The sequence below is a fragment of the Coturnix japonica genome, chromosome 3, assembly GCF_054131305.1.
Source record: "Coturnix japonica strain WE chromosome 3, WE-NBRP24, whole genome shotgun sequence".
Classification (NCBI taxonomy): Eukaryota; Metazoa; Chordata; class Aves; order Galliformes; family Phasianidae; genus Coturnix; species Coturnix japonica.
The window spans coordinates 94488498-94513206 of NC_140665.1; the positions used below are offsets into that span (position 1 = coordinate 94488498).

The following is a 24709-nucleotide window of genomic DNA, read 5'->3' on the forward strand; positions in this document are numbered from 1 at the left end:
AGGCAGAGCAAGCAATGAGGTAGTAAATACGGAGATGACACAAAACAATTTAAATTAATCAAGATCAAATAAAGCAGGAATTTCCAATACTCGGAGAGGTGCATCACTTCCTATCTCAGTTTATAGCATTTTCAGGCTGCATTTTTGCACATGCAGAAAATTGACAGAGGAACCGAGGAAGAGAAATGCTCTGGGAAATTAAATATATGTATATACAAACTTGAAGTTGGAGTCATAGAAAATCCTGAGTTGGAAGGGACCCATAAGGTCCATCTCTCATCGAGTCCAATTCCTGGTTCCACACAGGAGCACTCAGAAATTGGACCCTATGTCTGACAGCGTTATCCGGACACTTCTTGGACTCTGGCAAGCTCAAAGACCACTGCCCTGGGGAGGCCTGTTATTGTCTCACTGCACAACTAGTACAAAGTGAGTGGTTTTTCCTTATCAGAGAAGAATAGCTTACAAATTCAGTTCTGTTTATTAGCAAAGTGAAAATACTCTGTCTTCCTCTGTATTTGTACACATCACTTTGTGCTGTGTTTGAATTATTTGAGCTTTTCACCATTAAACCAAATGGTGTCACCATCTATCACGTGTTGTGCATATTCATGATTGAATATGTTGAATATGTGTACGTTTTGTGTATGTTTGGTGGCCCTGCTGGGCAGGGGGGTTGGAACTACATGATCCTTGATGTCCCTTCCAACCTGGGTCATTCTGTGATTCTGTGATTTCTTTTTCCCCCTGAAATAATGAGTACCAAAATAAAGTTAAGCATATGTTGCTTTAGCTCCTTTCCTTAATACATGGCATTATTTTACCCCCCTTGCTGTATACATCTGCTTCCTCCAGCATTACTCTTAGGACACGCTAAATATACTTAATTTACGTACTGTAAACAGTCAGTAGCAGAACTCACCACGCGTGAAAGTAAATATTTATGTATAGCTTTGCCACAGCGAGGGCCTGGCAATTAGTTATATGTCGTACAACGTTACAAAGTGCCTACTGCTACTATTACAGCAGCAGCGATAGCAAGGGAAGGGCTGGATGAGCTGTTTTATATTGAAGGGCAAGATCAGTGGGGACAGAATCACAGAATCGCAGAATGACCCAGGTTGGAAGGGACCTCAAGGATCATGTAGTTCCAACCGCCCTGCCTAGAAGGGCCACCAAACATACACATTTACTAGATCAGGTTGCCCAGGGCCCCGTCCAACCTGGTCTTGAACACCTCCAAGGACGGGGCATCCACAACCTCCCTGGGCAGCCTGTTCCAGGGCCTAACCACTCTCCTAGTGAAGAACTTCCCCCTAACATCCAACTTAAATCTTCCCTCTTTTAACTTAAAACCATTTCCCCGTGTCCTGCTATTATCAGCCCTTTCGAAGAGTTTACTCCCCTCCTGGGTGTAAGTTCCCTTCAGGTATTGAAAGGCTGCAATGAGGTCACCCCGCAACCTTCTCTTCTCCAGGCTGAACAAACCCAACTCCCTCAGCCTGTCCTCATAGGGGAGGTGCTCCAGCCCCCTGATCATTTTCGTGTCTCTCCTCTGGACCCTTTCCAAAATCTCCATGTCTTTTTTGTACTGAGGGCTCCACACCTGGACACAGTACTCCAGATGGGGCCTCACAAGAGCAGAGTAGAGAGGGACAATCACCTCCCTATCCCTGCTGACCACCCCTCTCCTGATGGAGCCCAGGATCCCATTTGCTTTCCAGGCTGCCAGAGCGCACTGCTGGCTCATGTTAAGTTTCTCATCTATCAGAACCCCTAGGTCTTTCTCTGCCGAGCAGGTAGAGGGTGACTGCATCTGGTGACTCCAGATGACATCGAGCCTCCCAAAGCATCCTGCATCTGGACACAGCACACCGGGGACTATAGGAACAACCTGAAAGCTGGGGACGACAGGGCTGGATGCTTTAAAGGGTCCATTTTACTCCATCAGCGGGACATCCCCCGTGCACCCTAGTCGGTGTGTGAGACAGCAGGTACTTGTAACACCGACACCCTCACTACCATAGGAGTCCCCGCATGATGCCGTCTCCCTTCCCCTCTCCCCGCACCGCGGGGCCGCGCCGCGCGCATGCTCGCGGGTGGCGCTTGCGCGTGGCCGTGGCGGGGCGGCGGCGGTCTGCAGTGCGGGGCGGGCGGGCGACGCGGGGGCGCGCACTGAGCTGCGGAGCGAGCGGTGCGGGCGGGCGCGCATTGAGGCGCCGTCCCTCCGGCCCCAGCACCCCCCGGCGGGACCCCCGCGGCCCCAGCGCCCTCCTCCGCACCGCCGACCGCTCCCAGCGCCGTCCGTAAGTGCGTCCGGGGGCCGGCGGTGCGGGCGGGATGCGGGATGCGGGACGCGGAGCGCGGAGAGGGAGCGGGGCTGCGGGACGGCGGCGCCCCGAGGGTGCGAGGTGCGGCGGGTGCGGAGGTAGCCGAGCGGTCGGCGCTTTGAAGTGCGTTCCGAGGGAGCGAAGCGCTCGTTCGGTTCCCAGTGAAAAAGAAACAGATAATAATAATAATAAAAAAGCCCGCACTCCCTCGGCGGAGTAGCCCGCAAGGTCACGGCGCCGGAGGGGAGGAAGGAGCGCTCCCGACCCTCGCGGATTTTATCGCGGCAGAGGATTTTATCCTTATCGTTTCCATTGCTCGCTCCTGAGCACGCTCGGGTGCCGGGGCCGGAGGTGGGTGGGGACAGCGGTGCTCCGCGATCCCGGGCATTTCCCACCCGAAGGCGTGAGGAGGAGGTGGAGGAGGGCGAGGAAGGAGGAGGCGCGGGGCGACAGGCTTTGCATTTCCAGCGCCCACGACAAAGCAGCCCGGGCTGAGACACGGCGTGAGCGGCTTCGGAGGGCGGTGAGGGGGGTGCGAGGCGATGGGGAGCGGGGCCGGGGAAGGCGCTCGGGAGCGGCCGCGGGGTGCGGGCTGGGCACGGAGCTGCGCTGCAGCGGGGACGGGGCCGTGTGTCCGGACCGGTGCGCGGTGCGGTGTGATGTGATGCGGTGTGATGCGGGATCTCCGGTGGCGACGGCTGGAAGCCCCCTTCCCCCCTTCTTCCCCTTCTTCCCTCTGCAAGGCTGCCGTGTTCCCCCTTTGCGGGGATCCCTCCAGCAGCAGGGGGTGTCCCCAGCCTACCGCAGCCCCCTCCGTGCGGGATGTACCCACCATCCCCTCCCCACCTCGGCCGGAGTGTCTCCTTCTCCCCCTCCCGCTGCTCTCCCCTCCTTTTCCCCAGCCTGAGCTCGGCGCTCTGTTTCCCCCCCCTCCGCTTTCCCCCCCCATCCTTCCGTGGGGATGGGTATTGCACGATCTTATGCAACTGCAGCCCCCCCCAGAGGAGTCCCGTGGAGGCTCTGCGGAGCCGGGACGGGGCTCGGTGCCTTTCCAGGGCGGGGAGATCGAGACCGAGTCCGGGTACTGGTAGGTATACCAGGTACCGGTGGATATACAGGTACCGGCGGGTAGCAGAGCACTGCTGCCTACAACGCTGGGCTTCTCACCTAGCAAAGAAAGGGCATTTCGCAAGCCTGCCCTTTTCATCACGATCGAAACGTGATTACTCGCAAGCCAATTAGCCGAGTGCAAATTTAGGAATAAATTCCGCACCGAAAATGTTAACATAGCAGATGTGCTTCAAAGATGCAGCTGCTTTTCCCAACAATTCCGCCGGCAAAATATTTTTAGTGATATTTTAGAGTGAATGTTTCTGTATTCTCATCCTTCATATATCAGAAAGTTGAGCTTGCGGAGATCTTACCTCTTAGGAAGACACACGTATTTATTAAGCTGGGTCTGATGAGGAACAGAATCCTCGCATGCAGAGGAAAATGAGAACGTGAGGAAGCTCAGTCAGTGTGAGCTGTATGTGCGCTGCCTCTTTCAGAATGCACTGTTTGTTTCTATGGCACATCTTCAGATCCATTAGTTCTCACTACTAACCTTATTCCTGACAGAATGCTCTTTTTTGGTTAAAGAACACAGTTCATTTAACAGCATCCATTTAGTTGGAAAGTTTTCCAGTATGAGGTTAGCACGGCACTATCCATTTCAGTTTTGTGGACCGCGATCAATTTTAATTAAAACTTTAATTACATTTTGCTTCTCCATTCAAACAAAGCACGAAGCAGTCTGGGCTAATGTTGCTGTGAGGGGAAAAAAATAAGGAAACATTCTTAATCTTCATTATGTGTTATTCCTGCCTTTTAATTAAGGACTGAATCCTTATCCTGTTGGACTCGAAAAGGAACCGAATCACAAACTTCTGTGGGCGTAGAACTGCAGTGTTTAATCAGGGTGATTTCTTCCTGCCCCGCACAAACACGCTGTACATCAGATCACAGTACTGAATTTTCACTGGGTTTTAGAAGTGCCCGGTGTTCTGGAACGCCGAGCTGACATCGCGTCGGCGATATTGAGCAACACCTGTCTGAGGCGGGCACAGCTTTATGTAACCTCACAACTGCAGAGCAGATGCCAGAACTGTCGCATTTCCCTGGTACATGAGAAGAATCGCAGTTGGTATCATCACACTGTGGCACCAACCAGAAGGAAAACTGTAGTCGGGACAGAAGGGCAATGCAAAGCCTCAGTGTGCTGGGATAGGGTAGGGCAGGATCTGCTGGCTGGAATTTTGCTGGCTGCATGGGATGGCAGCGGTATGACAAAGCCGGCTTTGGTGCTGCTGGGAAAAGGAACCACATGGTGTAGGAGGTGTGACATCCCGCTGCCAGCAGCAGGGCCAGGGCTGTGCCAGGCTACCCAGCTTCCAGCACCTCTCCGTGCCGTGTTCCTGCATCACCATTCCATCACTTTTCAGTCCATTGGAGTGGTGTAGCCCTCCTGACATTTCTTGCTGTCTCTTCATGGAGCTGCGAGAACGATCTAGATCTAAGAATGCAGATTCTTTTTAATAGGCACACGATCGCAGTGAGCTTTGCTACAGAGCTTCCAAAACTGTTTCCCCGTCAAGCTGTTTGTTCTTGGTTTTGTTTTTCAGTTTTGGAATTCTAATTTTATGCCTGGCTGCTCCATTCATTCCTGCGTATTTTTGTGTGTTGTATCTGAGCTTCGCACTCCTTGAGGGGTTTTGTTTCTTCTCCACCCTTCCTGTGCCTCCCTTGCATCTTTGAATCCCTTTTCTTCACCAACAGCGTTCTTCTTCGACCTCGGGAAGAGCCGTGACTTTATCACTTCTGTATGTGGCGTTGCTCAGAGCAGTGCTTGCTACGAGAGCTCAGCAGGAGCAGGGAAGGCAGTGAGCATGTGCAGTGCTGTGGGATGCTGGGATCCAGCTGCGCTCCATCACGCTGAGCCACTTTCTCGCTTTAGCTCCAGCTTTCGTCTTTATTCATCAAAAATATCTCATCCTTTCAGTTTTATACTAGTGCTGTAAGGGTGATAGCCGTAATCCTTCTCAAAGATAATGAAACATGATAGAAGGGATGCTTGTTGTGAAATACGTGATCTCCAAGTAGTGCTTCAAATCCGTGTGGCTTTTTAAGTTATTATTTAAGTTGCAAACAAGATGTATTTTTTAATGTTTTACATTTACGTGGATGTTACCTACAGAATCTCTGCTTTCAGAAGCTTTTCCACATATAAATATGAATATGATCCAGTGGGCAATAATACACATGTAGGAAATGAAGTCAGATTGTTAGAGATGGTATCGTAGCTGAAAGGTGTGAAAACTAAGTGGTTCCAAGGAGAGAGCTGAAAGAGAAGATACCAATGTCTCGATACTCAGTTTCAGTGTTGTATTTATAAAAATATTAAACTAGTCTTCATGATCAATTCCTTCAGGAGTGTAAAGAACAATTCCTTGTAAAGAACAGATTACATTTTCTAGAGTATCTTCCAAAGGCACCATTAATTGAAGTTAACAGTGTTCATTTGGAGTGGGATGGGAAATGCACTGTTGACCTAAAAATGCATTCTGAAACCCTGGTATCAAGAACAGAGGAAGAAGTATGACAGATCGTAGTGAAGATTTTCTGTCTTGAGTAGACCCTCTCTACGTCACCTTTTCAAGTGCAGAAATGTACAGATTTAACAGGTTGTGTTATCATTTCCATAACTGCCGTGTTTTGATTTTGCCATGTTCTTGAGTTTGTCAACAGTGTTTGATTTTAGAAGTCATGGGAGTTGATAAGTTGATGTAATCAAGTGACTCTTCAATGACAAAAAATTATTTTCATATGAGGAGAATGAAGACTTTTAAAAGAACTTTATCATCACAGAGCAATTTGATGAGTGATACCTATATGGTCAATATTATACGACTTCATATTGGGGGAGAAAATACAGAAAGCCAGGCTGCAATAACGATATTTATAGCTTTTAGACTAATATACATGAGACGCTAAACTTGTTAATGAAAACTACTTTTAATCACTTCTGAATTGTGGCTGATTTACTTTAAAATAGACGATGGTTTCAGAGCAACGTCATCAGTTCTGAGCAGCTCTGTTGCGTTGTGTACCAAATGCGAGAAGGAATGTGTGTACCGATTTCTTGTCTGCAAACAGACCTTCTCAACATGAGAACACCTGCAAACTGAGATCTGTGGCGGTAACACAAATGGCACGCTACTGCTTTTTTTACTCTGGTAGTGGAATTTTGTTCAACTCGTGATGCGTTGAATCAAACAGTGTAATACCCATCAGTGGGACTACCTTGATTGCTCAGGCTTTGATGAAGACTGTGTGCTCAGCACTGCACAAGTCAAAGTGTATATTCAGGAAGAAAACAGGCTGTGATGATAATTTACAGAGCTTTTAGACTAATAAATATAAGGCTCTAAAGCATTTGATGAAAATTGCTTTAATTATTTTAACATGGAGCTAAATATGAAGCTCAGAGAGATGAAAGGTTTCAGGTGCATTAGTGTTTAGCTGTGCAAGGAGCAATGAAGACTATAACCAAGAGTCCAGCACAGCCCATAGCAGTGACTAGGTGATACCCCTGTGCATTCTCCTGGTCGTGACATGACTGATGTTCTTCTTTTTTTGGTGTGTGTGTGTGTGTAAATAAATCAGTCCTTGATTTAAATTAATTTAAAATTATGAAAGATGATCATAAAAGATTATCATGGTTCCCCTTAAGTTCTAATAGTTAATTATCCTTGGTGTTCACCTTACATCTTAGTTCTGGATTTCGTCACCAGTTCTTGAGCCAATGCCTCCCTGAAGCAGTTGAAAGGCTGTCACTTAAATAGGTCATCTCTTGAGCCAGGTGTCTGTACAGGACCTGAGACTTGTTTTTTAGCGTCTAAAAATAATGCCACAAAGGCAGTATGTTACTGGAAATGTTTGTGGGTTGGGTTTTTTGTTGTTGTTGTATTTTTCGTTTCCATTTCTTTTAAATAAAAGATCAGTGTTCCACTTAGTAGGGAACGTTTTTACTCCAAAGTAGATATTAAATCATTCGCTATGAAATGGAATTAAATGGCATTGAGGAGAGCTGAATAATACCCTTCCTGCGGACTGCGTTTCAGAATATCTGTGTATTTAATTAAACTTTATTCAGAATAGAGTCATCTAAAATTAGAACATCTTGTTTATAAAAGCTGGTAGAATACAGCATATTTCTGCGTACTCTTATCAGCTATATTTAGAAATATAAAGTAACTGAAGACTCTTAGAGGATGAAATTGTGGATATTAGCAGTTTGAATTAAAACGTTCTTGCTTTTTTTTGGCATACATAAAAATCGTTACTTTAAAAAGTTAATAAAAATAAACATTTTTTTTACAAGGCTTTGGCACTGTAAATAAGATCTGCTTATGTAATGGGTAATGCTGCAAAAACTTGTTTGTGTCAATACTGCTAACCTCCAGCACATACCCAACTGACAGCACCGTAGCCGACAGTCTTTCCTCACAGCAGAGCATACACTGTATTTTTGGAGGCCATTTGTTTTTGTTTTAAATATACTTCCTTTTCTCTCATATGATACAATTGCTGCCATTCAGGACAACAGACATCTTGGAATATCTATCTCCAAGTGGATAAAGATTTCAGTTTGAAAATGCAGTAGCCTGTCAAGGGGTTTCTGTTTGCTTAGTAAGACATCAGATCATACTGATGATTTTTTTGCAAACCCAACTGGTTTATGCAACAGAACCGTATCTTCAAATAAACTCTTAACTAATTTTGACTTGTATTTTTCACTTCTATTTTTTGCATCTTTCTCAACAGATAAGTAGCCTTGTATCTGATCACATTGCTCACCTTATAAGGGCAAAGGGTGCTCAGCAGTCTGCTCCAGCAGGCCTGAGAGCATACAAAAGGTTAGCATGCTTTTGGATTTGAAACCAGACGATGATATGTTTTCACTTGTTAAAGCTCCAATTTATGCACCCTGAACGGAGGAGGGTCAGGGAGTCACAAACTGTTTTTTCCTGTACAAGTCGATAAGATATGCCTGCCAGTGACCTCCTGATGACACAACTGTGTGACTGAAATGCCACAGTGTTTAAGAGAGGTAGCCGCCAAGGCTCCATATCCCTCCTCAGGTATGGTAAGTAGGTCACAAGGTAGCTTTTATCATTTTCATTTCAAACAAATTAACATTTACAAGAGCCGTCTGTTTGCTGCGGTACACATCGGGCAAATGTGTAAAAGCTATTTAGCTCCATGGCATTTTTTAATTTAATTCTTATCTGGGGAAATAGGAGGATTGGAAGGGGTTATTATTATTTTTATTTGTCTCCCGTGCCTACCGCAGATAGGTGCTACTGGACCACAGATCTGTAAGTGACACTAGTTTCTGCGTGGTTGAAAGGTGAATATAACTCATCCAGGCTTCCCTCTCTGTTATGTGAGACTGTAACCCTGAGGTGTCAGCAGGTACTAACTCTGCCTTATCTCATCCTTCGGCTTTCCCTGATCCCTTTTTTCCCTCTCTCTCTGGCTCTGCTTCCTCTTTGTGGTAATTCTGCTCCATCAGTCCCTGCTTGCTGAGAGGCTCCCAGTCCTTCTTGCAGCCTGGCAGTGCACACTTCATCACGATACATGTCTCCTCCATTTTGGGCATTTTAACTGTGGGTTTGTTTGTGTTTTTTTATTTAATTCTTATTTTGTGCGCTTTGTAGAAAAAGATCTGGCCCTTGTAGATGTTCTATGAAGTGCAATTGTATGTATTTAGAGTGCTATAATGTTAAATACTTATATTACAATTTTAACAATGTATAGGAGGTGCAGTAACTACACTGTGCAGAAAGATGCGTATTCAGGGGTTTCACGGGGCAACTGAACCAGCCCATGTCTGATAGCAGTGACTGAGTCCGTCTCCTGCAGGGCTTATTAAGGTACATTTAATCTGCAGTCTCGGCTGTGAATGAACTATGCTGACATACTCCAGTATTAGATGTACCTGCAGCAAGCCGAACACAGCAGTACAGCGCTTAGCACGGCTTATGTGCTCGGGTCTTCAGCCTGCCCTTCAAGGGGTTTTGCAGCCTACACTGCCCTCTGCTTTGCCCCAGCACAGCTGTTCCCAGTGCCAAAGCCAGCAGGACTGCGACTGCAATGCAGACAGACCCTAGAAGACGTTATGCACAGCTGGGTTTGCATCCAGATGTCTCTAGACTGGTATTTTCAAAGAGAAGTCTATAAGAAGGCACAGTGCAGTGTGAGCAGATGTTGAGTGCAGCTGTGTTCCTGCTGTGTGCCTGTCTGCTTTGTCAAGTGAATTGCAGTCTTCAGTGCTGTAACTCTCTATGTCTTCGTGCAAGGTCCAATATGTCGCTCCTGATAAATCTGTGTAGTGGGATGTCACATCCTGCAGATATCATCAGAGCCTGTATATACATCCTTCTGTTTTATTTTCTCTGTTGTGTAATTACAGGGTAGGAAGATGTGATGTAGGAGACTGCTAAATTATTATAGAATTTTCATAATGTATTCTTTGGATATAATTTCTATTGTTCTCAATAATCAGATGTACACATCACTTAAAGCTGTAACATCTATGCTCTTTGTTCATCTGCTGTTTTTAGACAAGAATGCTCTGGGCAACACTTTGCTAGTTAATTGCTATGGGTTGTATTGCTACAGAACCTCCTTCAGTCAAAGCTTTTTCACTGAATGTCAGGGTCGTAATATGCAATTACAAATAAGGTTCTGAACTGTTGCATGAGAAATCTGCAGTAAACATAAAATAATAAAGTATTTTCTTTTTCAGTATCAGACATTTTTACTTCTTCCCTACAATTTGCATGGGGTTGAGGACCACAATATGTATGTTACTGACTTCTTCTCAGTGCAGTGTCCTATTGCCAACAGGAATGTGTTAGTGAAGATCAACTGCAATATATCAGTGCTGTCAGCTAATCTCCAGATTGGAGAAGTTATGTCTTGAGCCACTAAAACACTTCTGCAGGTGACTAGATTGAAATGCATGGGGAAATCTTAAAGAGTTGACTACAGATGTAGGTGTAAGTGTTCAGCAAGCTGGTAGCCTGAAGGAGATGAAGTTTGGGGAAAAAGAGCAAGTGTGATCGTGAATCATGCCAGAGATGTAGGCAGGATGGGATCTGTGAGGATTTCAGCACTAAGGAGATGGGAGTTTAAAATGAATCAGTAAGGAGGGGGGAAGTGTGCACAGATCCTCAGGAAAGGGAATGGGATATCATTAGTTGATAGCAGAGTGTAGAGGTGTCAGCACGCAGGAGAAGCTGCAAGACAGGCGTGGAGAGCCTCTCACAAAAGAGGTGATTAATTTGAAACGTGAAGCGACAACAGTCTGAACACTTCATGACTTTGTAGATGTTGTGAGAAAAAAAAAATGTGCTGAGAAAATTTTAATTACCAGGAAAAAAAATAAAAATGAATTTGGTGAAAATCCAGTTTATTCTTGCTGCTTTTCTCTGAACTGCTTCTTCATAGGCAGTGATGGCCAGGCTCTATCAGAACTGCACTAGATCAAAAACATCCACTGGCCTGGGTGCATCTCACTGAGATGAACTGTGATAATGTTATATATATGAGATGGGTGTTAGGTGTTGCTGTTGAGGAAGAAGAGGAATCGAGATGGTTTTCAGCCACCTACAAGTAAGTCCTAAGCGTGACCAGAGAAGCTCCCCCAGAGCAGGCTTCCCTTGGCAATGAGTTCTGTGCGGGCGTAGTGGGATTTAGAGGCACTTGGGACATGAAAACTAAGCAGGGAGAAGGATTGAAAAGTAAAATGTGAAGTGTTCGCATAAGACTTTCTAAGTTCTCTCATATGATTCATTGGTCTTATGATTAAACTGCTGCTTTTAAGAATCTTGATTTTCCACAGTAAAAAGCTGTTGGTTTGGGGCTCTGATTTTGAAGAATCTAAATGACAAGTTGCTCATTGTTTTGCATTCTGTTTTTATGTGCTATGTAGTTTTTTATTGCTGATGTCAGTTTTGGATGGGATAAGACACCTACAGTATTGGCAAGTGTATAGAATTTGAAATGGTTTCATTCACATCATGTTGTATGATGAAGCAGGAGGCAGTAACGAGACTTGGCCCAGAGCTTCTGGCAAAGTGATGGCAGAGGATGGAATCCAAGACCCTGGAATCTCACAGTGAACTGCAGGCTGTGTTTTACCTGTCTGCTTTATCGCAGTGCCTTAGTGCAGTTTCTCAGTTTGCTCTGATAATTTGAAAGAAGTAGGAGGAAAAAAAATCACCTCAGAAGCCTGATTTCTAATTGTTACAAGTCATATTGAAAAATGTTGGCGTGTGTGTATGTTTTTTTTCTGAAGCTACAAAAGTTTGTCCTATACACCAGTAACGGACCAGCTCTTCCTCAAAAGGGTTGCCCATACAGTTCAGAGGTAGTTCCCATATTCTTGTGTGTCATCTGGATCTGTCCGCAGGATGAGTCATACAAGAGCTTTGATGGGGTTATCAGCTTTGGGGTTTAAAAAGAATGAGGATGCAGACTTAAAAATGTGGATGGCAGCATAGGCCCATTGTGCTTCTGTTTTCACACTGGTCTGTCCCAGCCATACAAAAATCCTTGTGTGTACATAAGACTTTGGATGAAGAGTTATTTCCAGAAGTGCTAGAGGAGTGTATAGTCCTTTCTTCAGAACTGGGTTATATCAGATTAAAATCCCTATGAAGTCATCTGCCCATGAGGGAATGGGACCAGTACAGAGCTGTTGTCTGCCTGTGACCCATTCCTGAGGCTTACCTTTCCTCGTGGCTCTCTGATGTACTCAGCCTGAAACTAAATTGGGGCAGTTCAGAAATACTGGCTACCTTTGTACATTGTTACAGAAGCCGGTAGTTTCTATACTGCCTGTATGTATGTCATGAAATAAAAAGCAACAATGAACCGAAACTGTTATTTTTTTACCTGAAATTCCAATCACCAGGCTACTAACTGTCCAGGCTGCTACCAGTTTAATTTTGTATGAAGTGGAAATCAGTAGGAAATGGAAATGAGTAGAAATCCATTTTTCCCCAGGTTCCTCTGCTTTTGCGGCTGAGATCTGTTGGGCAGTGGTGCAATAATTAAGGATCCACTTGGGTTAGAGTTGATGAAAACACAAATGCCAGAGCAGAGATTGGGCTCTTAGATAGCGAGGAGATGCATGTCTCTGTTATCTCTGAGTTTTAATTACATTGGATTAATTACATCACTTTATACACAATTATTGTATCAAGTTTAATTATGGCTTTAGCCATAGTCTTTGAGATATATATATATATTTTTTTTTTTTTTTTGCTTTATTTTTTTAATAATAAAATGCAGGTGTCAGCCCTCCACTACATATATAAAAATTGCTCATGCACAGATGCTTGTCAAAGAACTCATTAAAAAATGAGGTCCCAGATCAGTTTCTTATATGGGTTTGAACAGTTAGCTTCATTAACAAACAGCAGCTGACCTCAGTTGTGTGCTTTATGGCTGAGTATTAAATGGGAGAGCTCTCCTATAATTCATAGCAGCATTCCGCTTTAGACAGACAGGCTTTGTGGCTTTTCCCCTTTGAAATGTGAAGCATTACCCAGAGATCGGTTTGATGTGGATAAACTGGGACGCGAAAATTTATCAGCAGAGTGCAATAAACCTGCATAACCAGTTACGTTCTGCTAATCCGTGGGTTGTGCCTGAGATTTGTCTCTACAATATGAGTAGGCAGAAACAGCCATTATGTGCGCTTGCTTGTTTCTAAGGGGAATGGGTGTGACACTGTCAAGACTGAGACCAGGTAAAAATGCATTCTTTTAAATGTTAGAGCTGAAGAACAGTGAATCTTTTATGAGGAATGGCCCAGAAGTTGTGTGTTCCCTGCTTCTTATTCCTCTATTTCTTTGGCCAGCTCTGTTGGTGATGGTTACTGCTCATCAATTATATGGCAAAAAGCTTGAAAGTGAAGTCGTTTCAGCACCAGTGGTGCTGGCTGTAAGCCAGTTTGACACCATCAGACTCCATTAAGTTGTTATTAAGTGCTGTCAGCCAGCTACGCATTGCAAAAGACAAAAAGATGAAAATCTGCCATGTGCAAGCATTGGTTATCAGCTTTTCTTTTTTTGGCATAGCAAGAATCTGGAGCTTGTACAACAAACTCCAGTTTAGCTGCATGTTGTGAAAGTGGGACTCGACAGCCTGGTTGCTCTTCAGCAAAAGAGTTTTACAGTTCTGTTCCTGTAACTTCAAGCCATTCATCAGAATTTCGAAGCTCTAAATAAGACTTCTGATGGCATGTTATAACTGCAAAGGGACTTTTCTTGGGCTGGAACAGCCTTACATCCCATGGCGAGCTAAAGGGGTTTGGTCACTTGATTTTTTGCTTATTTTTCTTCCTGAGGCATTTCAGCAGCATGTACCCTAATGAGTCCCTGCAGTTGTGCTTCTTCCCAAGGCAAAATGAATAAGCAGGAGGAGACGATGCTCCTCTGGGCAGCAGGCATTGCTAACCAGCAGGGCAGCTCCCTCAACTCTGCCATTCCTGCAAGGTTTTCCCCAAATCTCCTTTCCACTCGATCAGAAGAAAATCAAGCCTCAAGTAGCGGAAAAGCAGAATTCATGCTTGGTGGAAGATGGAAAACAGCCCTTTTCGTCTGCAGCGAGCAGATGAAACAGTGGTTCAAAAGGAAGGTTATTTTTGAAATGCAGTCCCTGGAGTGGTGCTTCCTCAACCTGACTAAATTCTTCTCAAAACTGATCAGATGGTTTCTTCTGGTTTTGTGTCAGGTGATAACCTCGTGTGCTTTCTGTAGTGAAGTGAACAGCACAGAGGAGCTCTCCTGCTTCTCATAATCCCTGTGAAAAGCTTCTCAGAAAAGATGTGCACATTCTCTTAGTCCAGAAAATTGTTCTCTGGCAAAAAAATAAAAAATAAAAAATTGGCTGTGTTATCAAGGTGCTTTTCTAAAGAACAAGAAAGGGACATGAGTGTTATTACTAAGAATTCCTCCATAATAGCTTTTGTATTTCTTATCCACTGCCTCTTTTAGTCTGAACTAATATTCAATTATAGGTATGTCTGTAGTGATTGAATCATTAGAAGAATTTGGAAGAACTACAAAAACTTGAAAGTCTGCAGTTATCAAAGCGGTGAGAGCCTGGGAGAGCTCTATATATGGAAGAATAGAAAGCAAAGCGTGAGACTGAAACCATGGCTTCTTAAATGGGCCGACTGCGCAGAGCATTCCTGCCCACAAAATCCAGGAGGTAATTACCTGGCTTAATCAGGCACAAATGAAAGGCTGCCCCAGGAAGAAATTACCTCATCCTGGGCTTGGAACAAAGACAAACCTTCCTAGGCCTGAGAAAGGTGTATTTACCTTTCTCAGGGTTCCCATGCTGTAACAACCTGTTGGTGAGGTGCTTGGTGGTTAATATCTTCTTTTTGTCTCAGTGATGCAATGAGCCTGTGTTCATTTTCCAAAAGCCGAGCATTGTCTGAAATGCCACCATGTCTGTGAAGCTTAAAGGGCAGCCCATGCAGCTTCCAGGGTGTAGGAAACATTAGGAAATGCTGACAAAATTGGTGTGATGAAATAAATAGTCTTCTCAGGCTACTCTTTACCTTACTTTGAAAACATTACTTTTTTTGGGCAGATTTTCCAGTGGGAAACACTGAATGCAGCTGAGGACTAGATTCTTCTAGGCTTCCACTGGCCCTAACTCCTAAAAAACCTCTTTGGCTCCTAGTTCACTGAGTAAGAAATGAATCCCAACATCTCGACTCAATAGGCTGCTGGAATTGGACAGCTCTGGCTGTACCCACTTGAGGCTCAATGCCAATCTCATATTTTACTCTGAAATTCCACAAGGAGACACTCAAAATAAGCACAACGATAACAACAGTTTGAATTATCTTTAATGCAGTAGCTAGCATCGGTTTCTCTAGAGCCTCTGTGTGGCTTTCTGCATTGAAAATACATGAAGTTTGACCTTTTGGATACATTTGCTTTTATTTATTCGCTCTCTTGAATACGGTGGGAATTGAATGGATGTAGCTGAGAAAAGAATGGCTATAATGTAGATGCTAACCTGTTATGACTAAATTGTCCCTGCTAGTCCCACGTTTCCCAGTGCCAGCCGCTTTCCATAGCGCTTATCTACTCAGTAGCTCGCTTTCAGGACAAAATACCCACAACTATTAGATCTGTGTTTGATGTTTCTTAGTAGGAATAAAAAGAAACAACCTGGAAATTACAGGATCATTGCAGGCACCATTGCTGAGATATTCGACTTTTTGTTATGCAAATCCTGCTTCTCCCTTCCTGCTTTTGAAAATAAGCTGATCTGCTCACTCAGTATTAAAGCCTAAAGGTGAATGTGATCAAAGTAACCATTTGCCGGGGTCAGTAGAGACCTTGAATCTGTTTGCTATATTTAAAACTTCAGTGTTTTTCAAAAAGTAGTGTATTTCACAAGAACAGGAGAGGTAGAACGTGGGGTTGGTACAATGCGGATGCACACACGTTGCTGCCAATGAAAGCAAAGCTTGCAGGTCTAATTTTAGGCGTTTCAGCCTTGGTATTGTTCCTTACAGCACAGTTATTTTCCGTACAATACAAGGCAGTCCTTTTTTTCATGTTTTGTAAACCGCTTTAGAGAGCAAAGCAAGGACAAAGTGAGCGTATGTCATAGTTGAAAGCAAATCAAAAAACCTTCACTGAGGCTGAGGTTAGCGGCAATCCTGTGTCATTTCTATTTTCAGAAGCCAATTCTTTAAGGAAGGTGAGAATCCAGAGAAACCAATTGTGAGATGTGAAGAGACTTATATGGTGTCTGAATAGGGACCATACAGGTTATGAATGGTTTGCTTCAGTCTGTTAAACTCAGCCAATTAATTTACACTGTATTTAGATGCCTAGTAACTTACTCCCCTTAGAACATAAAAATTACCTGTAGTGTTTGGAGAGGAAGGACTTCATAGGATGCCTGTCTATCTTCAGATGCTAAATTCCTGACATAATACTACAGATGTGTTGTTTTAGGGATATGATTTAGCAGAGGGTTGTTAGAGTTAGGGTACTATGGTTAGGCTGCGGTTGGACTTGATGATCTTCGAGATCTTTTCCAACCTGGGTAATTCTATGATTCTATGATTCTGACCTAGCCTTTTACTGATACATTCATTTAAAAAATTACTTTTGTCATTGTAGAGTTCCAAGAACTCTACAAAGTTATTGTAGATAACAGTTGTGTTTTTTCCTACGTATGACCTGAACCAGCGGGTACTAAACCACTCCCCATGGAACTGCCAGCAAGTCACTGGTGCTAATGTGTTTAAATTATCCAAAATAGCTTTAAAACTAACTGAATTAACATAGCCTGAAAGACATCTATCAACTATATGATAATGATGATGAATGCATGATAATGGCTTCTAGATAAGGAGGAGAGGACCTGAATTTTGTCTTAGTGGGGATTTTTGTTAGCAAATCTGGGCCCTCAAATGAGCCAGCTAGATAGTAGGTCATATTGTCAGGAAATTTCTTGGGCAGAATCTACACAGGGACTGCTTTAACACTGAGCTGCTGTTTTGTCCCCACAGTTTTAGCAGAGATCCACCACCTCTTCACTGGACTTACCTAGCCAGATTTGAGTCCAAGGATTGAAGCAAAATTTGATTATGGGCTCTGCAGTTGTCCCAAATACAGGAGAGTCACCTGAGCCTGAGCACCAGCAGTAGACTTTGTTTCATGCCATATTTGCTGTCTGACAGTTAGATTTATCATCTATACTAATCATGTTGGCTTTCTTGCTGGTCAAATGGGAATAAGAACCCCTAGAAAGCAACTAATCCCACTTATCTTGTATACACACTTTAGCAGGGGATGAATTACCTATTGGTGAATTGGGTGCCTGTTTCTCTCCATTGTACATTGGAGCCCTGATGACTAGTTTAGATTAGATATCCAGCATCTAATGGCTACCACCCAGGTAGAAACAACTGTAATTAATCACGTTTCCTGCCACAGTACTATTCTGTGCATGATTTGTGGATGCTGTGCTGGAGAAAATGTCCTGGTTTCCTTTGCAGTCGTTAAAAATTGTTTGTCGTTAACAGTAGAATTGACCGTTTTTCTGTTGTTCCTTATCATGTGAAAGTCTTAAAAACTGGAACTGATTTTTTTCTATTAACTGTAATCATTAATAATAGAAACCATTTTCTGTTTGGCTTCTTGAGGGAGCAAACCAGTACAGACAGGCAGTTTGATGCCTTTCTGGAGCCTGGCCAGATTCTAGGAGTTGTAAATCAACGTAGCTCATTGCAAGTTAGGGGAAAATAGTGTGTCTAAGCAGGTTTGGAGCAGTGATACTGGAGCAGGGTGGAAGTGTGACATCAGAAAAGAAGTGTCGAGTGGCTTCCCTTGGTGGCAGGAAGTAATTTGATGGAATTCCTTGGCTCTTTGGGGTGTTGCATCTCCTCAGGGCTTTCCCATGTCTGTTACACTTAATCTTTGTTTGTTTGTTTGTTTTTCAACCAATCTTTATAGCAAAGAGAACAGACAAAGAAAAAAATTGATCCTTCTAACACCGATGGTTCTGGCTGACTTGTTTTAAAAGAGAATGTACAAGTGGAAGGTGACATCTTGGACCCTACATCCTTTTGCAGACAGCAGCAGTGAGGGTCAGATTTGCTTCTGTGTCTGCTCTGGGAAGAAAAACAACCCCATCAGGTCAGGCCTCTACCAAGAAACCTAGGTGAGGAGATGAGTAGCAGACACTGCTACCTCACTTATAAATGGCAAACAAATAGGTTTTCTCAACCCTCTTTGCTAGGTTGACAAGAATATAGAATAGGAGATAGAAAGGATATAGAATAAGGTATAGAAAATAAAACTAAAAGCCTTTTGCCCTTCTAGTCTGAATCTCCATTTTGTACTGTAGGACATGTATATGTGTTTTTTCCTCCTGGATGACTATGGACTTTTCCCACAGTTTTTCCTCCTGTCTCTCTTAGATTCACCCAGCCCTCTGGGACCAATGCACTGGGCTGCATCTCACTTGCCAGCTCAATCACTGCACACAACTGCTTGCGCTTCACAGCCACCAACAACCCTCCAGGGAACATTTCCTCCTCTGAGCAGCCCTGAGTGATTTCAGGTGGTCAGAGGAAGACACATCTGCTTGTATGTGAGGAGATGCCTTCCTCCTTGCATTAGCATCTCGCACCTGCAAACCACAGCATTTCTCAGCCTTGGGTTGTCGAGGCGTTACACATCATAATTATAAGCTGCATAATTCACTTAACTTTACCGTCTGCTTTTTTAACAGAAACACTCTAAAACACTGAATAGTGCAGCACTGTGCCCAGGCCTGCCCCATCCCTCCTGATTCATGCCTGTGCAAGATCCTGGCAGAACCCCACTCCTGCTCTGTTCCACTTGGTGTCTGCCTTATCTCTGTGCCTGAAGGCGCCCAGACTGTTTAAATGTCAGTAAGATGTTGCCCAGATGATTCTCCCTACAGCTTAAGCGAATTTAAATCTTCTTTTTTACCTTAGGCATACACCTGGTGTGCTATGAACATAGCCGCTCTCACTGTTTTTTGCTGATGAAAAGCCAACAAAGGAAAATAGAAAGACAAGAAGGGTGATGAGAATTGGCACTGAGCAGGGAATAGGAGCCAGGTAGGAAGGAGAGAGGGAAGGAAGCTAGGAGACAGTCATGATAAGCTGGTGCAGACTTACTGGGAGCAGCTTGGCAGGTGCTAATGGGGCAGGAGGGAGCCAGAAGTGTAGGAAAAAGATGAGAGGGGCAGACTGGGACTGAGGCTCACAGGCAATTTGCTGTTATCTAACCTGCCTGATGAGAGCCAGGGTGACACTGCATCGTCACCTTTAGCACTAAGCATGTCTGCAAAATAAAACCAGCTTAGCCTATATTTATTGCATGTATATAGAGATGCAGCTATAGAAGTCTATGTGTTATTCAGCAGCTTTATAGCCAGGACTTGCACTGGGCACGTTCCTTATCCCAGTCTGTCAGTGTGCTCACAGCTTGGCCTGCTTAGCTCCCCAGGACACTGTTAGTGAGACATATGATAATACACGTGCCAGGCTATTTTTATGAAGCAGTAAATGCCAACCTGCATGTTCCACGGTGTGTTGAAGAAACTGAGACCCCTAGACTGCAGAGCAGTGGTACCTCACAAAGCAAGACATGGATGCACTGTCTGTCACAATGAAGCTCAGTGCTTGGGCTGCTTTGTATGCTGGTGTCATTTGCTTAGAAAGCGGAGGTGACACAGTTTAAGTTGCATTCTGTGCAGGGGATGCAGCAGGTAAATACTTCAGATGAGATTTGCATAGCTATTTAGGTACTTGGTGAGATTTCATAAGAGCACTCAAGCTGCTGGAGAGCCAGTAGATGCATTTCTCCTGAACCTCACCTTGACTTGCTTAAATATAAAGGAACCAAGGAAGTTAGATAACAGTGCCTACCTTAAGCAAGTACCCCAGTCTCATGGCAGTGCTTACATGTCTTTGTAAACCTGGTTCCTTACATTGCCTGCTTCAGACTCTTCGTTTTCCATTCCAAGGTGCACGTGTTTTCCCATAGAATATAACACAGAGTTTGGTATAAGTGAGAAAAAACACTGGATCTTTTTTTCCCTGAAACTGTTTCTTGACATATTTCTTGACTTGCTCACCTCCCTCTTTGCTTGGCCTAAGTTACCAGGCTGCTGTGGTCAGAAACGATGAAGGAATTTTTTCCACCATGCAAAAATCAGGCAGATTTCCTGAATATCATTTCTTCTGTATTCCCTTTTTTTTTTTTTTTTTCCTTGGGTTGAAAATACTTCTACCCAAAGTCCATCTCATTTAGAGTCTTTTCTTGTTCATTTCCAGAGGGGATTCTGTAACAAGTTCTTTTGTACTGAGTCTTTTTGGAGTAATTAAAAAAAAAAAAAAAAAAAAAAAAAGGAAAAAAAAAAACCAAACAAATGCTACCTCTATAACCAGCTCAGACAATTCTTTGCCTTCTGGCAGCCAACAGTATTTTATATTGCATTCTCTGATTTGATTTTCTGGCTGTTCCAAGCTCCTGGCAACTGCCACAATAGCTTTTAAGATCGCACTGTTTCTTTCTGCTGCTTTATTATTATTATTATTCTGGTATTTACCTTGTTTACTGAGCTGTATACTTTATTTCCTTTATCTTTTCTTCTATACTGTTATGCTGGAGAGAAGTAAAAGCTCTACCAGTATAGCATTTAGCACAAACAGAGCCTGATCCAAAGAGTGTGCCACTGCTAGGGCAAGTGGGAAGTGCCGTCTGTGATTATAGCCACTTGTACGATAAACAGCTGGTGCAATCACAGAAAGTATAGAAGAAGGACACAAAGTTTCTTAGGAGTATGCAATATAGGCTAGACGGAGTCTGTGTCATGACCAAAGAGGAGCAGCTGATTAAGAAATAGTCACTGTTTCTCGCGGTGCAAGAAATAAGGTAACCAATGAAGTTATTGTATCACACTTAATGAAATTATGAAACTGATTTCCACAGGATGTTGTGGGGACCAGGATGTAAATGTGGTCAAAAAGGGATCAGACAAATTCAGAAAAGCTAATTTAATCAGTGATTATTAGACATGATAGTCTGGGGAGTCAACAGAGAGAGAATAGCACCTCCATAGCATGACTCATCCCATCATAAGAGAAATGTCTTAGCTCAGCTTGTTGAACCGCTGTCTGGAGATGACTGTGTCTCCATTGGCCTAAGTATCTATTGCAGTATAGGCACTCAAATCAGAGAACATTAAAGCCAGGTGATTGGGTTCCACTATAGGTGGGATCTCTATTGTTAAATTGCCAGGCACTTTTGAAGTTAAAAAAGCTGTGGGTAAAATTAAAGATGGCATTAACTATAAAGAAAAGATATTCATCTGTTTGTCATCCAAGATGGTTTTGTTCTTTCTTAGCAACAGTTTATATACTTTATTGCAGAAGCATAAGAAATATGAATTAGATAATGGCACCATTAAAATAACCCTCAGCCTCTGGAATCATTAGAGAGAGTAACAGTCATATTTTATCATAACCCTTTTCACTTCAGCATTCCCCAGTGATGAGTGGAGCAATCATGATGTAATGCCAGGGAGGACAGGGAGACACCCAGCAGAGCAGGGTGGCTGTCAATGCAGTTGCAGCTGCTAAGTGTCACAGAAGGGAATCAAAGTATTTCACCTGTTTCTGTCACCTGGGAGAGCAGTTGCTATGTAAGGCACAGCTGTGTGAATGCTGTCCAGGCAGTTCCTTGTTGCTTGTTGTCTCCTACAATCCCCCTTTGACTTGGAGACGGACTCCTTTATTGGCTTCTATTTTGTCATTTTATGTATATATTTATTTTTTTGTCCATCAGCTTTGTAGTCCAGTTTTGGGGACCTCGTCTATTCCCGTGGACAAACCAGTGACAGCCATCCCTGTTAGGAACAAACATCCTGCCCTATGAGAATTTGAATTATAGATCATACCTTCCAGGGTCCATAGCCTGTATTACTGTCTTTTTCTTGCTGGGTCTCCTGAAGTAGTTTTCCCAGATGGTGCTCATCTATATAGCAGTCAGTGAATCCGAACACAGTTTTATTTTCCCTGGCCATTTAATGGAACTGCAGCTGGTGCTCTTGATTTGCTATTTAGAGACCATCACAGGGATTCCAAACCAGCTCGTCAGACTGTAGCAGCCTCCATCAATTGCACTATCTCGGTAGATAATAAACACCAGGATTTCAGACAGTATTTTTTGGTGAATTTCATAGTGCTAGAACTTAAATATTTATATAGCTTTCACTTATTTTCTTTCATACTTTTCATCTGCATTGCCACTGCTTTCTGTTCTTCTGATGGATCTGTTGCTACGTCCTGTTCCTGTGTATTTTGCTAAAGGAATTCTGAATGCATGGATGTCTAAATAAAAAACGTTGCAAGCATTTTTTTATTCACCTTTTTCTCTCCTCTCCAGAGAGATAACTCCTGAACTGCGTGCCCTAGAAAAACAGCACTTAGAATGTTATCTGAAAAGCAAACGTGTCTTTCAAGTAGGAAAAAATACCCTCTGTACCTTACTTATTGTATTTTACAGGATGCAGCACAGAAGTTCTGGACGTGGTGGTTCTATGAATGTGTCCTTTATTGTACAGGTCTCCTCCTTTTCCTCCTCCTTCCTCAGCAAAATAGATTTTATTGTGCTTGGCCACGATAAGTGATGGTGAAATTGAGATTCTGCCTCTCGCCGATTTCTGTCTGCCTTTGATTTCTCACCACAAAAAATGCATGTGTGCACACAGAGATTCAGCTGGGCAAGGATATGAGGGCTTTATTAGCACAACTGCAATAACCAGCTATAAAAATTTATTCCAGTAGAGCTCTCATTGAAAACAGTTGGAAGAAATTGTTCCAATTATTTTTAATGTACGAAATTATAAAATTATGCATGTTCTTTAGCATGAGAGGTTTCCTCTCTCTCCCTACCTCCTCTGGCTTATCTTTTAACGGAAAGACCATATGCTGTGATTCACGCTTGTGATGTATGAAAAGTGGCTTTTTATTTTTTTTTACCTTGCTGTCTTTCGCAACAATCATACAACATAAAAGAAGGGAAAACTGGAATAGCTTTCAATTATTGTACATCCTCCATCTTGCGTTTTATATCTGTAATAAATTTTAAGTTATGAAGGGCATATACAAGGCTCAAAGGCTTGCCATTAAGGTCATGAAATAGTAATGAGGTTCCTGTATTGGGGACACAGAGTCTCCTCGGAGAGAGACAGCTTTCCTTTTCTCTGTCCTTCTTGCTCATTTTGCAGGTTCTATCAATATTAATGTGGAAGTGCATTCTTTCCTCTTCTTTTTTCTCCATAAATATATAACCTTGCAAGGTGTTCAGTCATCTGTAAAAATACTTCCATTTTTCCAGAAAGAATGATTTGTGAGATCCATCTTAATTATCTATCAGTCTGATTTCAAATAGCATGCACTAATTAACAAGAAAATAGGGAATGGTAATGGCTGTGTGCATTTTTGATGCTGCATTTCCCCACGTAGCATGGATTCTTTGTGCTGAAAACTAAAAAATTCCTTAATGTGCATTATAGCCACTTCTGTACTTTGAATCAGTTGTGTGTTTTATGATACGGATTAGATTGACAGCACTGGAAAGTGAAAATCTTAAAGGAAGTAATGCACATAATGAGTACTTCCTACTTCAGGCCTAGAGGGACTGGTTCAGCCTCATGCTTCCCCAGGCCTTGACTGTTTGTCCACTGATGATACTAGTCACAGATAAGAAATGACTTTAAGATCTCAATTGTGATTAAACCTGTTTTGTGTTATGCTGTAAAATAGCAAAGGGGCAGTCTGTAAGGACAGGCTCCCTGTCTCCATGAGCTGACATGACAGCTGACTGTGCACCGAACTGGCTGCATGCATGCTAGAATGGGTAAATGGGGAAGTTGACAGCTTGTTGGTAAGCATGGTGTAGCAGACCTTCAACTGGTTCATCTAGGCCAGAAAAATCTTATTTCTTTGCTAACCACCAGGTGCACAGTACCGTGCATAACCATGGGTTAAGGGAAGGCATTGCTGAAGAGGTCCAGAGGGAGAGCCTATAGATAGAAGCCTGATGCATAAATTTAGATGAGCAGGATTTCTCTGATGACTTCTTGCTCTTGACCAAGCAGGTTTAGGTCACAGCAATCGATTCTCTCTAAAGCATCAGTTCATCCTCTCTTTGCTATGAGATGGTTCCCAGCCTGCCTACATAGAATTACAGTGAAAAAGGATGCAAACAAGCTGTCAAATAGCAAATCTTCCAAACTGTAACAATCCAAAGTGACAAAAAAAACACTTTATAACTCATTCTAGAGCAATGAAGCACTTTTTGTTTGAAAACTGTTTCTGAAGGACACATTTTGAGGTTTCCTTCTGTGTTTCTTTTATAGTCAGCCTTACTGCCAATCAAGTTTTAACTGTAGTTTTCCTGTTCGAGCAGTTTATGTGATTCATTTGCTCACTTGTTTCTGTGAGTAACGTGTTTGACCGCCCTTCAGTGTCCAACTCAAAAGTGTAAAGCCATTGATTTCGTTCCGCAGAATCATGATTCATCTTCTCAGTAATGTATTTCCTCTGCATTTAATCATGCTCCATCTGAAGCAGTCACAAGGGATAGTTCTGACGATTGGTTTATAATGAATTTGGAGAGAGCATTGTGCCAATGGATCACTACCCACAATGTAAGCACTTTGTTTTGACTCTGAAA

At 43.2% G+C, this 24709-nt stretch overlaps 1 protein-coding gene across 10 annotated transcripts in view; it reads left to right on the forward strand.

Annotated features, from left to right (window-relative positions):
- The first annotated feature begins 1846 nt into the window (after positions 1–1846).
- The window catches only part of VSNL1 (visinin like 1), a 65175-nt gene continuing 42312 nt past the window's right edge, over positions 1847–24709 (forward strand). For 2 of the 10 annotated variants that reach the window (XM_015859547.3, XM_085542220.1), the window contains exon 1: positions 2171–2306. The gene's annotated coding sequence lies outside the window, so the exon portion shown is untranslated. Of the gene's footprint in view, positions 1995–2170; positions 2311–2368; positions 2682–2735; positions 2863–24709 lie in introns of those variants that run through there. The other 8 variants (XM_015859546.3, XM_085542221.1, XM_085542227.1 and 5 more) reach the window with 7 other exon arrangements.